Here is a 13,921-nt window from a genome sequence, read left to right as displayed (position 1 = left end):
GAATCAGTTAGTAACTCTGAGTTACTGCATGAAAGGTAAACTTTAAATTAATTGGCTAAGATATATTTATTCAGTTAGTTTGGTTTTTAGTGGTTTCACTGATAATCTGAAAAATGTTTAATCCTACCTACATATGACATTATTTATCTTACAATTTTTTTCTAGTTTCATGCATTGTGGGTCTTGATCAGATTTTTTTTTTTCTGGCATATTCCTTTTACATCCACTCGGTATCACAATTGTTTTCACAGAGAACAGAAGAATTCCTAACTATAGATCAAGGCTCATTGAAAATGTGCATCACAAGAAAGTGTTTTATCCTAATTTTAGATCATCAGAGGCAGTCTCTGCTTCTGGTCATGCTGACTAGGAATAAAACAGGCCACTAAGTGGGCCAAATTTCCTAAAATGGGAGGGAGGAAAACAGTTGTATTGGATTAACGCTAGCAACTGATCAAATAATAGGACTATCAATGAAAAATTCTTGAAATTATGTGCGCACCTTTTAAAGACTCAGCTGTAGGAAATTAACTCACTAGGTTATTTTCAGTGTGGTAATAAATGGTTAATAATCAGTTAAGGAAAGGGGACAGATTTATAGTCGTTTCGTGTGTGTGTATGTGTGTGTGTGTTTAATTTTTATGATATAGTTATCCCTACTCAAGCTTAATTTCAATTTACTATAGTCATATTACAAGTGAAGAGTGTATGTGTTGGGAGGTTTCCCACAAGTAATTCTCCTAAACTGGTACACTCTGTCTCCAGCCCATGAGTAGTTCTTTTGTCAGGTTAGCTGGCTTAAACTCTGTTTTATGATGGAGAAATAAAAAATAATAACAATAATACAAAATTCACAGGAAGTCACTGAAGTACTATAAAATTCTGACTTGCCACTGCATTCTCTTTTGGTTTATACTACTGAGATAAACTATAATAACGCTTTATTTTCTTATAAAATTACCAGATACATTAATTATATTTGAGGGTAGAACTTAAGTTTGATCCAGAAGTAGTTGACTTATGGAAAAAATAAGTATAATGTATGTAAATCAAGTGTTTATTGCATATTAAATTATGTTACATAAGTTTTATTCTTCAGATAAATCCCCATGCCTACTTTCTTCCCCTCACTGAAATCTCTATTTAAATATCACATTTTAAAATAGACTTTTACAGAGTCCAGATGTTAGGTCACTTGGTAAAATGCACACATTGCCATGTGCAAAGATATGTGTTTAAACCTCCAATATACACCTGGAGGGGGAAGCTTCATAAGTGGTGGAACAATATCCCTGCAGGTATTCCTCATCTCTCTCTCTCTCTCTCTCTCTCATTTCTCACTGTCTCTCACTCTTGATCAAAGAGAAATAAAAAGGAAAAAGTTAGGACTGATGGTAATCATAGAGTCAAGTAGGTACCAAGACCAATAATACTAGCATCAAAAAAAAGATTAAATAAAATTAAAAAACAAACCTATCCATTTGATATTATATATTTAAAGATATTACATTACACTCCATTTAATATATATGAAATGATACAATATAATTGCTGAAATGCTATCTGAGTTTTTTTTTTTTTTTACTTATTGGATGAGTACTTTTTTAAGTATAATATTTGATATCTTCTTTGTTATAAAGCAAAGTCTCATGCAATATGACTGTCCAGTGTCTACTTGTAGAATAAATGGTTTATTCTCCAATGTATGGTCAAAATAGAATTTGCTTAGGCAAATTTTCTGGTAGTGTTGCTTACTTAATTGATTATTAAGGGTTTCTCAAATATCATTCGGCAGGTCTCAGAAAAAGGCTACTATTATTGTTCTGGAGTCATTTTTATTATATTTGTTTAGGACAGAGACAGAAATATTGAAAGAAAGGCAGAAAGAGAGACCAAGACCCATAGCACTGTTTAACCACTCATGAAGCTTCCTCCCTACAGGAGGGGACCAGGGCTTGAACCTAGGTCCTTTCACACTGTAACATACATGCTCTACTGAGTGTGCCACTGCCTATGCCCTTGAAATAATTTATAAAGAGTTCTGTTAAAATACCAAACACTGGCAGTCTGGTAATATTAAGAGGTACTTAGAGGGCTCTAAAAGACCTCATAGTAAGAAGAGACAGGGAGCTCAGAGTAGAAGTCAAGGATCACAGCCTGGGTTTTCTCAGCAGATTCTATTTTTATATCTAACTCTGCTTGTATTATTGAAAAATCTACATAAGAAATTCTTCATGCTAAATTTTTGGCAAATATTATTTTTTAACTACTGTTACAACTTTCACTTTTGTATTTTAATTACATGACTAAACTTTAATTCTTGAAACTAATTAGTAAACTTAAAAGTTATTCTTCTTTCCTTTACATAGCAAAATTTCCTCTCATTTTTAACGTCACTAGAAGGCAAAAGTCATAGTATTTAAGTAAACTTTTCTCTTTTTCTAAAATATGAAATGAGTCTATGATACTCGTGCCTCCACCTTTTCCAAAACGACTGAAGACTACCTTGCACAAGATTGAAGAGGATGTGTTTTTAATGAGTTTTTTTTATTTAAAAAAAAAAGCCTAGACAATCAAAGTAATATTGGATAAAATTATTTTGAAATATGAATCAGGTCGAGCCAGATGCCTTCCCCTTGGAAGCAATCTGGATTCAATTTGTGCCATCAAGTGCAGGCTCTCCTGGATCAATAAGATGCATTCAGCACACTACACCTGATCCACAGCCAACCTGGCTGGGGACCTATTAGTCATACCTGTGGGACTTTCCCTGGCTTTTATCTGGTGGGGCATCTCCTAGGATTACAGGTACTTGAGGCTAATTATGTCTGCTCTATTACCTGCCATGGACGCCTTCTGTTTCTACAACATCCCGTTTACCTTCCAGTTTCAATGACATAATCAGAGTGCCGCAGGGCACTAAAGGTAAAATGATAGCCTTGACTGCCTTTATCTCTTAATACCCTGCTCTGGCACGTGGGCACAAGTACACCAGCACGCTCCGGCATGTGCAGGCTTACGCACATACAGGCAAGCTAAAGAGATAATAGCTACAATGAGCTGGTACAATTCTACCTTGTTTGCCTTGTTGCTTTCCCTCACCAGTCAAGCCCCCTTCCAAGGTAATTATGTAATTAGAGCTAAAGATTATAAACAAACAGGGATTTGTGCCCCCCACCCCTCAGAGCTCTGGAGTCAAGCCTTTTAAATGCTGAGCATTTGGAATCCTGCACTTCACTGACTGACACATGGAGGCGCCCGAAGCCTCCTGGATTCCTGACTCACCTGCTTTTTCTCCTGGACTCAGAAAGAAAAAGATGTGCAAACAGATGGCAGAGTCCAGGCTCACGGGTTGCTAATCATTTAGAGGAGGGTCAAAATTGGTTTCTTCAGATTAGCATGTTACCTTGTTGTATGGTGTAAACATTTCTCCATATATGAAGACTGTGGAACAATATAGACTTTTTTTTTTTTCTACAGTGCTGACCCCTTCTTTCAAACTATTGTCCATTGTCTAGGCCAATTTTTAGATTATTATATTTGCTAATTGCAGAGTAATCATATTTGAATGGATGCTAGGAATAATTGAGGGGTATGTTGCTTTATGAAGAAGTTTTGTGAGGTCCAACTTTACTATGACAGTTGTTCTGCCAGATCACATCCGAGACAAGAAACAACAGAGAATATATGGACCTACTAAATTCAGAAAGACACCCACGAGGTAATACATTGTTATTGTTGGCTCTGACTTTGCTATTTTGTCATGAAAAAAAAAAAAGAAAAGGTAGTCAGGCGGTAGGTAGCACAGTGGGTTAAGCACACATGGCTCGAAGCGCAAGGACCAGCTGAAGGATCCCAGTTCGAGCCCCTGGCTCCCCACCTACAGGGGAGTCGCTTCACAGTCCATGCAAGAAGCAGGTCAGAAGGTGTCTATATTTTTCTACTTCTTTCTGTCTTCCCCTCCTCTCTCCGTCTTATCCAATGACGACATAAATAACAACAACAACTACAACAACAAGAAACAACGAGGGCAACAAACGGGAAAATATTGTAGGTTGTAGAAGTGGTATTGTTTGCTAGCTGGAGCTATGTCCTCAGAATCCTATAAGTAGCAGACAGGTGACATACATGGACTAAAGGTATAAACCTCTCTAGACTATTTCTTTTACTAAAATAAAAATATTTATTTGTGTATAAAAGAGGAAGAGAGATATAATTGAGTTGCATTTGGAGTATCAGGAATTGAACCAGTGTCTCATGCATGCAAGTCTTACGCTTTCCTAAATCATTTTCCTGGCTAACATTATTTTCAAATATATATATTTTCAACACTGATAAATTTACAGGTAGATATATAATCCAGAGAGATTTCATGATTGCTCTTCTTGGCTTCCTCCATGGGAAGCATTTTGCAAAACTATAGTGTGATATCATAATTTATATAAAAATGATCTGCAACTCTCATTCAGCTTTCTGCAGTCTTTTTTGTACCTGTGTATATATGTTCATGTGTATTTGAGTTTGTGATTTTATCAAATTAGTGCACTTATGTATCTACCAACACCATCAAAAATGGTTCCATCAACAGATGACCCCTCATGTTGCCTTTTAATAGTCACACCTATTTAAATCCTATTCCATAAAAAAATTTCTCTACTGTATCCCTAATTCTGGGAAGCCAGTTTGTCCATTGTTCCTCTGGAATTCTATGATTTGAATAATGTTGTATGAATGAGATTATGTGTTATCTGAACTTGTGGTCACAAACACCATTTTTCACCTTGTCATCAATTCTCTGAAATTCACACAAGCTGTTGTATTTATCAGAAGTTTACCTTTGTCAATTTCAGAGCAACATTCTGTGGTATAGATGTGCCACGGCTGGTTTAACCATTCCCTCACTGACTGATATCTGGGTTGTATTTAATTGAGGCTACTGCCAATCAAGCTGCTATGATCTATTTTTTTAAAATAACTAATTTATTTATTGTGTAGAAGCAGAAAGAAATTCAGAGGGGAGAGAGAGACAAAGTGGAGAGAGAAAGAGAAACAGCCACAGCACTACTTCACCATGGATGATTTCCCTCTCCAGGTGGGGACCTAAAGCTTGAACTTGTATCCTTGTGCATTGTATTATGTGTACTCTACTGGGTATGCTGAGGGGGGTGGAGGGAGAGGGAGAGAGAGAGAAAGAGTGAGAGAAAGTGAGAGAAAGGAAGAGAGGAAGAGAGACAGGGAGAGAGAGACACCACATAGCACCAAAGATCCATTCAATGTGTTGGAGGTAGTTTGAACATAGATTAGGTTACACACATTGCAAAGCAGTATACCATTCATTTGAGCTGTTTTGCCAGCTTACTGCTCTGAGTATTTGTACACAGGTTTTTTTTTTGACAGACACAAACACATTCTTCTTAAAATATAATCACACAAGGGCCTCCAAAATTGGCAAGTGGCACAAGAGCCTCAGTGTGACAGTGTAATAGGTAGTTGTGGTAGGTGAAATGCATTGTCTGCTGTCTGTGGGAATGTGGAAATACACCCTGATCACAACAATCTTATAAAGCCACATTCCCTCATCAAATGATACTGAAGTTGGACAAATAAAGATTAGTAGCTGTGACTGGGTTTGATTCTGACATTCTGTTTTTCCACACACAAAGCATACTGATAACATCAGATTACTTTCTACATTTACACATAAGGTGATACCTAATTTTTTAAATAATTGATGGATTTTGATGAAAAATTGGATATTTAAATATAACTTATCTTAAACACAAAATAAGTTGATCAACTCTATTTGAAAAGCGGTAGTCCCATAGGCTAGGAATCCTTGGACCATTATGGTCCTCTCATCCAGCCTCATTTATCTATCTGCCTAGTTTCTATTAGCATGTGTGTTTTGCTACCTCTGGTTATTGAGAGAAGAAATAGCAAACAAACAATGAATGCACAAAAATTAATTTTTCTCCTAATAGTCACTTCCTCCTTGCAAGGAAACTGTATTGTTCTTGAGTTGCAGTGTCCATCATGGATAGACACAGAGAGAAGCCAAGTAGGGCTGGGCCATTGTGTTCATTTAACTACTTGTTCCTCAGTTAAACATCTGCTTTAACTTCAGATTCATGATAGGTCAAGTCAAAACATGTAGAAAACAAACAAAAGAGATTGCTTTTTATTCTTAACCCATTTATTTTATAATGTCAATGAGTAGTCCCAGACTCTACTACATTAGAAATCAGAGAAGATTCCTTAAACAAAGATCATAGAGGTCTATACTCCAGAAATCATAAAATGGAAAAATAGATGAACACAGAGTGCATACTCTCCTGATTAACCCTATGTAGGTATTTTAATCTATGTGCCTGGTAGAGATTTATATTTCCTCTATGATACAGGGACAGATAGCCTAAGCCTGTATTTCCTCTGCGCCTGATGGGCCTCACAGCAGTGACTGAAGCTACTTTACCTCCTCCCTCACATTCCTAAGCAGGACAGCTAGGGAGGAATCCAGCCTAGCTGAAAAAGATAAGACCCCTGTATCCAATTAGCACTGGGGCCAAAGATTATGTGCCTGCAGTGTGCCAATGTCTGCATTCTTTTTGCAGCCAAGATGTAAAACTCTATATAATAAAGAGTGTTATTCCTTTTTCTGGCATGCAGAAAACTTCCTGGAGAGATCCAGATCTCTCTACTACTGGTGTATTAAACTACTCTCTATTTACCACACCCAGTTGTGGTCTTATGTTGGGGGATAATTTCTACAACAATCAATAGAACGTGGAACAACTTTTGACAGGTTTATCAGGACTACACCCATTGCTATAGGTCAGTATTAAGGACAAGGGTACATACTACTATACCTGAGTGAATTGTGACCACAGGAAAAATCTTCTAACGTCTTTCAAAGATAGGTTATATTAAGATATTGTGGTACTATAAAGTAAAGCCCTTAGAATAGATGTCATGATGCCCATATTAGCACACACTTTTATTTCTGAATGGGTGCACTGCTTTCTCAGACTATCCTAAAATCATAGAGCATTTTCAAATTACCGGATATCATCAATGAACTTTGCTCCAGATTCTGTAACTGAATTTCCCATATTTTATAACATTTAACATTTATGAATCTCAGAACAGTACATTACCAATTTTAATTTGCTAATAGAAAAAAAATCTAAAAATAAATAAGGCCTTTGTCTCCCCCACACACACCCCGAACAAAAGGCTACTGAAAATATACTACTTGATTCACACATGAACTAATATTATAAGGAATATTTGTTCCTTTTTTTTTCATAACCTGGACTATGACAAGGGTTAGAAAGAAGAAAAAGTTGCCTAAGGCATTTATAAGCCCCTATGAAGACTTTATTAAAAAGAAAAATACCCACAAATTTACTACCAATCCGTCTAGATCTTTTGCTGTGTTATGTCAGCTCTCATGAGTGACCTGTAACTTGAGAGATCTAAAAAAAAGAGAAAAAAAACCCACAAAATCAAAATCCACAATGCAAAAGTAAACCATTTAAAGATATACATATATATATTTTTCCTCATACATAACTGAAAGAAAAATCAGAAGTTTCAGAAACATGAATTTTGTCTTCACTAACATCAATGCAAGTCTAGCTGGTTCATTAAATAGTTACAGAAAATCAGGGCAGGGGTAGATAACATAATGATTATGCAAACAGTCTATCATGCATGAGGTTCCGAAGTCCCAGGTATGATTCCCAATACCACTAAAAGAAAGAGCCGAGCAGTGGTCTGGGTTAAAATAAAAATCATATTGCTATGTGTATTTATGCATCGGTAAGGTTTCTGAACAAAGGAAATAAAATTGAAAAGGTTTCAATTATAAAAATAAAATCACAACATAGCTAGAGTTAGCATGCTTAGTGCTTTAGTATTTAATATTTTAAGATTTTTATGCCCTTATTATAGCTACATTGTTTCCTCAAAAGTAAAAAATATGTATATAAAAAAAACCTTTTTTCCCTTCTGTATTTAAAAATCCTCTTAGCATTCCATCTTTTTGAAATACAATAATAATCTGAAATTTACCCAAGAAAGCAAATGTTCATCTAGATAATGTCTTCAGTTTTGTTCTTGCCATCCCCTGGGTTCTCTGCTTTGATATATCCCTTTTAATATAGAAAGACAGAGATCGAGGGGAAGAGCTAAAAAGGGAAATATATCATAGCACAAAGTTGCCTACAGTGTGGTATGGGCAGGACTGGAACCTGAGGAGGTTCCAAAGCAGACACACTATTCAGGTAAGCGAGCCCACAGGTCCTCTTCCTGCTAAATTATAACTCATGTTTTTAAAATTACTGTTATATTGTAACTCATGTTTTTAAAAATCACTGTTATAGGTCAAAATTGGTTAAAAACACTGGGAGTGCCCAAGATCAAAACTAAGTGTCCATCATTAATGTTGTTACTGAAAGTGACTAATGAACTTATGACTTCCACTTTGTAAACAGAGAAAATTTCATTAGGATAGTAAAAATACAAGCATGCCAGAAAAAAAACTTCTATTAGTCCCAGATATGACATTATCATTATTATTATTATGAGAGAAAGAGAGAGGAAGATAATGAAATTGTACATCATACGTTGCTGTGAGAAGAGTAAAATTCTGCAACATTAATTTGGCCTGGTGGTGGCGAATCTGATTGAGCACATGTTACAGTGCACAAGGACTTGGGTTCAAGCCCCTGGCCCCTCTACCTGCAGGGGAAACTTTGTGAGTGGTGAAGCAGGGCTTTGAGTGTCTCTGTCTCTCTCCCTCTCTCTTATCCCCATCATGTCAATTTCTGGCTAACTTTATCCAGTAAATAAATAAAGAAAATAAAAATAAGAAAGAAAAATGCCTATTCAGTGTTTTGGCTCACTTTTTTTACTGGATTATTATCTGTTCCCTTTTGTTAAGCTGTACCAGTTCTTTATAGACATTTATATCAGTCACTTATCTGATGTGTAAAGTATAAATATCTTCTTCCATTGACACTCCAAATTCTGTTCAGCTAATTCATAATAATGACTTACAGGGCTGAGGCATTTATTACATATATTATCTTTATAGTCTTAAAATTATTTGCAATTGATTGTTTGCAATTAGACTGGCTCTCTGTATCCCAAATAAACCATGTAAAAGTATATCAGTTTCTATCTCTGGGGATGGTAGAATTCTAGGATGGTTCTGAAGATTAGACCTCTTTGTGTACATGCCCTGTGCAATCTCATCTAGTGAATATGGATAATGTAAGTATGAATGAATTTTATTCTTGATACTTACAGGATTATCTAATCAGATGACTTGGAGGTAAGAATAGGGAGGTTAACATGAATGGATCTGATTCCCTTGAGTGATACTTTAAAAAGAGATTCTAGTCATTCCCAGAAGAGAAAGATTTGAATCAGCATGCATATTTTTGTTGTGGAAGGCATAATGGAGGAGTCGGGCGGTAGCGCAGTGGGTTAAGCACATGTGGTACAAAGCATAAGAACCAATGGAAGGATCCCAGTTCGAGCCCCCAGCTCCCCACCTGCAGGGGAGTCTCTTCACAGGCAGTGAAGCCGGTCTGCAGGTATCTATCTTTCTCTCCCCCTCTCTGTCTTCCCCTCCTCTCACAATTTCTCTCTGTCCTATCCAACAACAACAACAAGAATAACTACAACAATAGAACAAGGGCAACAAAAGGGAATAAAAAAAACTTACTTAAGAAAAAAAAAAGAATTAAAAAAATGTTTTTTTTAAAAAAAAAAGACATAATGGGGAGAGCCTGAGCCAGAGAGAAACTCCTGAAGATGAGTGGTCCCAACAAAGCAGTTGGCAAGAGCGTAGTTACCACAGCTGCAAGGAAGTGAATTCTGCCACCTACTGCACATGTTTTCAAGTGAACCCTGAGCTGCAAAGACCAGACTCATTAAATAAAACTTGTATTGAGTCTTAGAGATATGGAAGAGATCCCAATCAAGCTGCACTTGAATACCTGACCTACAGAAACAGGGAATTAGAAATAAGTGCTTTTTAAGTGGCTAAGTTCATGTTGATTAGCTATGAAGTAGTAGGAAATTAAAATAATCACTACACCCAAATGCACTTTACTGTTCTTTATTTTACTAACTTAATTCCTATCAATGATTCCAGTGTCATTTATTTATTCATAAAAATGGATAACCATCTTCCTTGCAGTGAAATCTTCCACATTTTACTAGCTTTGGGGAGTTTTGACTATGCAAGGGGTAAAAAATTGTAGTTTTGGGGGGTCCAGCAGTAGAGCACATGGCACAAAGTGCAAGGCATAAAGATCCCGGTTTGAGACCCTGGCTCCCTACCTGCAGGAGGTTTGCTTCACAAGCTGTGAAGCAGGTCTGCAGGTGTCTATCTTTCTCTCCTCCTTTCTGTTTCCCCTCCTCTCTTGATTTCTCTCTGTCCTATCCAACAACATCAATAGCAACAATAAGGACAACAACAAGGACAACAAAATGGGAAAAATGGCCTCCAGGAGCAGTGGATTCATAGTGCAGGCACCCAGCCCCAGCAATAACCCTGGAGGCAAAAAAAAAAAAAATGCAGTTTTTCATTCCTTTTTTTCACATTTTATCTCCCAGTAAGGAAGCAAACTCCTTCAGTCCAAGGCTCATCTTATACATTTCTTTATACCCTAAGTTGTCAAACCCTAACCTAGTCACTAGTTGTAAGTTAGTAATTACTTGAAAAATGACTAGCAATTTCACTTCCATAATGTACTATTTACATTATACCACTATTTAGAACACCCCTTGGGAATTCTGAATTCACAGAGAAGGAAAAAAAAAATTAATTACCAGTGACAGAGTCAACTTATAGAATTGCCCTTTGGATTTCAAAATATTTTACCAGGTTTTCCAGTTCATATCAATTCAACATAAGATTTTGCAGAAAACACATACAAAAATGTCTGAACACACAGGCCATAGAAAATCAGATTAAAAAGTCCAAGTTATTATGCTGGCAGATGGAATGGGGAATTGGAGACTGAAACTTTCTATGTGTATGGATTCAGAAGACAGACAGCTCTATGAAACCATGCTGAGCACCTGTGTGCTGCTGTAGGCAGTCCATGCCTCCCCATCCACTACCCAGGTGGCCATGTCTTCTCTAAAGCTGTAATGGTGAGTCAAGTAACCTGTTTCAACAACCCACAATCTACTAACCACAGCCACCTGGCTTGTAATTATAGATTTTCTTATAAATAGATAGAAGCTTGGAGTGATTAGTTATTGTGTACGAAGTATTCAACCATGGACCACCTGATTTTCACATTCTGCTGTACCTTCTCCTTCCTTTGATACATCCTGACTATTAATAGAACAACACCTGTTTCCTGATAGTTTTCAAGCTATAGAGACATGCATTTATATAGAAACAGCTGGGAGAAAGGTCCTTGTGAAGGACAACCAAGTCCAGTTCTTACCATCAGAATGCTTCTTCCTGTCGCTTCTGATGGAAACAGCTAAGCCAGCTTTGCTTCATTCTTGTACACAGAACAACAAAGTGAAGCTAGTGATAGTCTTTAACTACAGTGGGAGGATTAAGAAAATCCTACAGCAATAAGGCTAGGATTTCCATTTGATCCTAGACGTAAACAAACAAAAAAAATGTAGTTTCTAAAATCCACTGATGAATGACACAAAGTAAAAGCCATAAACTAGCTTGCAAGCCTTCACAGCCTCCTCCGTGTCTTTTCCAGCACCTATGAGCAGAGCAAGTGTAGTTTCTCCTTTTGGAACAGAGACACGGGACATCAAACTTGAGTGATAAATAATGAGCAGCTTCAGACAATGAATGATGGTAGGAAATGAAAGTGGCAGTGACAGTTTGTGGTTGTTTGATTAGTTAAACGCCATGAATGGTGGCCATCGAGTTTCCTGTCAACAAGTGTCTGTAAAGAAAAAAATATAAGAACAATCAAAACAGTAACTGACATTTCCAGGTTTTTAAGAGAAACCAATGGTCTAATGCTTACAAACACCATCTGTTTATCACTCTTAATAGGAACTACCACTATCCTTTAAGGCATTGTCAGGATAAAGCTTATGTGAGTAGATACAATGCTTATTCAAGATTTCAGACTCTAGAGCAAGGTGAATAAATGATAGAAGACTGAACTAAGTGAACTCTGTGGTTATAGGCAATGGAAAAATTCTAGACATGCTATATAATGTATAGTTTGAACATTGGCCATCATGTTGATACCCCATAAACAGTTTATTCTGCTTTATATCTTAAAGTTTTTCAGCCACCAAGTTGTAGATGCTACCATGACACCAACATGACTTCCCTTGGAAGATGACCTCACCAATGTGTTCTGGGACTCCACCTCCCCAGAGCCCTACCCCACTACGGAACGATATAAACAGGCTGGCAGTATGGATCAACCTGTCAATATCCACGTCCATTGGAGAAGTAATTACAGAAGCCAGGCCTTCCAACTTCTGCACCTCATAAAGATCTTTGGTCCATAGTCTCAGAGGGGTAAAGAATAGGGCAGCTTCCAATGGAAGGGATGGGACACAGAACTCTGGTGGTGGGAGTTGTATGGAATTGTATTCCTTTTATGCCACAATCTTGTCAATCATTAAGTTACTAATAATAGTAAAGTATAAACAAATATTTAAATAATAAAATAATAGGATCTGAAATATAGTTATTTCTCTGTCCTCTTCATACGAAAATAGTATTCTCTTTGTTCCATTAAAAAAATTATTTGTACTTCACTGGGCCATTCATGGTTACATTACAATTGTTGACAGGTAACACAAACCCTCAGCTTCCAATGATAGGTGACTGAAAATCATCTCTCTTCCAACACAGGTCCTTTTTTTTTTATGGATATATACTGTCTCTTTTTATTTTATTTTTTATTTATAGAAAAAAAACACTGACAAAAACCATAGGAAAAGAGGGATACAACACACAATTTCCACCACCAGAACTTCATATCGCATCCACTCCCGATAGCTTTCCTACTCACTCTTTATCCTCCTGGCAGTATGGACCTGGGGTTATTATGGTGCAAAAGGTGGAAGGTCTGGCTTCTGTAATTGCTTCCCTGTTGAATACTGGTGTTGGCAGGTTGATCCATATACTCAGCCTGCCTCTCTCTTTTCCTAGTGGGGTGGGGCTCTAGGGAAGTGGGGCTCCAGGACACATTGGTGGGGTCGTCTACCCCAGGAAGTCAGGCTGGCATAATGTTAGCATCTGGAATCTGGTGGCTGAAAAAGGAGTTAACGTAGAGAGCCAAACATATTGTTGACTAATCATGAACCTAAAGGCTGGAATAGGTCAGATGAAGAGTTGGGGGGGTCTCTGTTTTATATAGGTAGTAGGCCTATTTTAGTTATATTCCAAATGGCCATGACTTTGGAAATTTTTTCTTTCTTTCTTTTTTTTCTTTCCTGAACCTGACATCTGATATGCAGGTGGGTCTCAGTTATTGTCTGTGGAGATAATGTCATGGCTGGAAAAAAGACCAGAAAGCTGGGTCAGGAAAGACAGTAGCTCCCTAATATGGGAAAGGTGTATACATATTGTTGACTGTAAACCCCACCAATTTGATGTGATCTGGGACCCATATTCAGCTTAGGAGCCTATGTGACCTCTGCATCCCTGTAGATCTGAGCTCACATTCTGTGGTCATGAGTAGGAACATTCCAAGCTGCCCCAATATTGACCCATCTTCCTCAGGTGGAACATAGAGTATGTTGTTCAGCCTCCCTTTGGAGGATGGAACATTCTCTGCCGTTGTTGATCCAGACTGAGGGAAAGGTCCTTTGAGGGCCCACAAGGGGTCTACTGTGTTGTTCATGATAAAGATGACCAGTAACAATGGAGAGAGGGATCTATTCCAAGTCTAGGCCC

General features: G+C 37.3%; 1 long non-coding RNA gene across 1 annotated transcript in view; it reads right to left on the bottom strand.

Moving 5' to 3' along the window:
- Positions 1–11,661: 11,661 nt before the first annotated feature.
- Positions 11,662–13,921, bottom strand: part of LOC132534343 (uncharacterized) — a 68,669-nt gene continuing 66,409 nt past the window's right edge. Inside the window, exon 2 of the long non-coding RNA XR_009546075.1 lies at positions 11,662–11,942. This is a non-coding gene — a long non-coding RNA (uncharacterized LOC132534343). The remainder of the gene's footprint in view (positions 11,943–13,921) is intronic.

This window comes from Erinaceus europaeus, chromosome 18 (genome assembly GCF_950295315.1).
Source record: "Erinaceus europaeus chromosome 18, mEriEur2.1, whole genome shotgun sequence".
Lineage (NCBI taxonomy): Eukaryota > Metazoa > Chordata > Mammalia > Eulipotyphla > Erinaceidae > Erinaceus > Erinaceus europaeus.
Note: the sequence above shows the minus strand (reverse complement) of the source record. Positions and strands in the feature narration are given on the sequence as shown.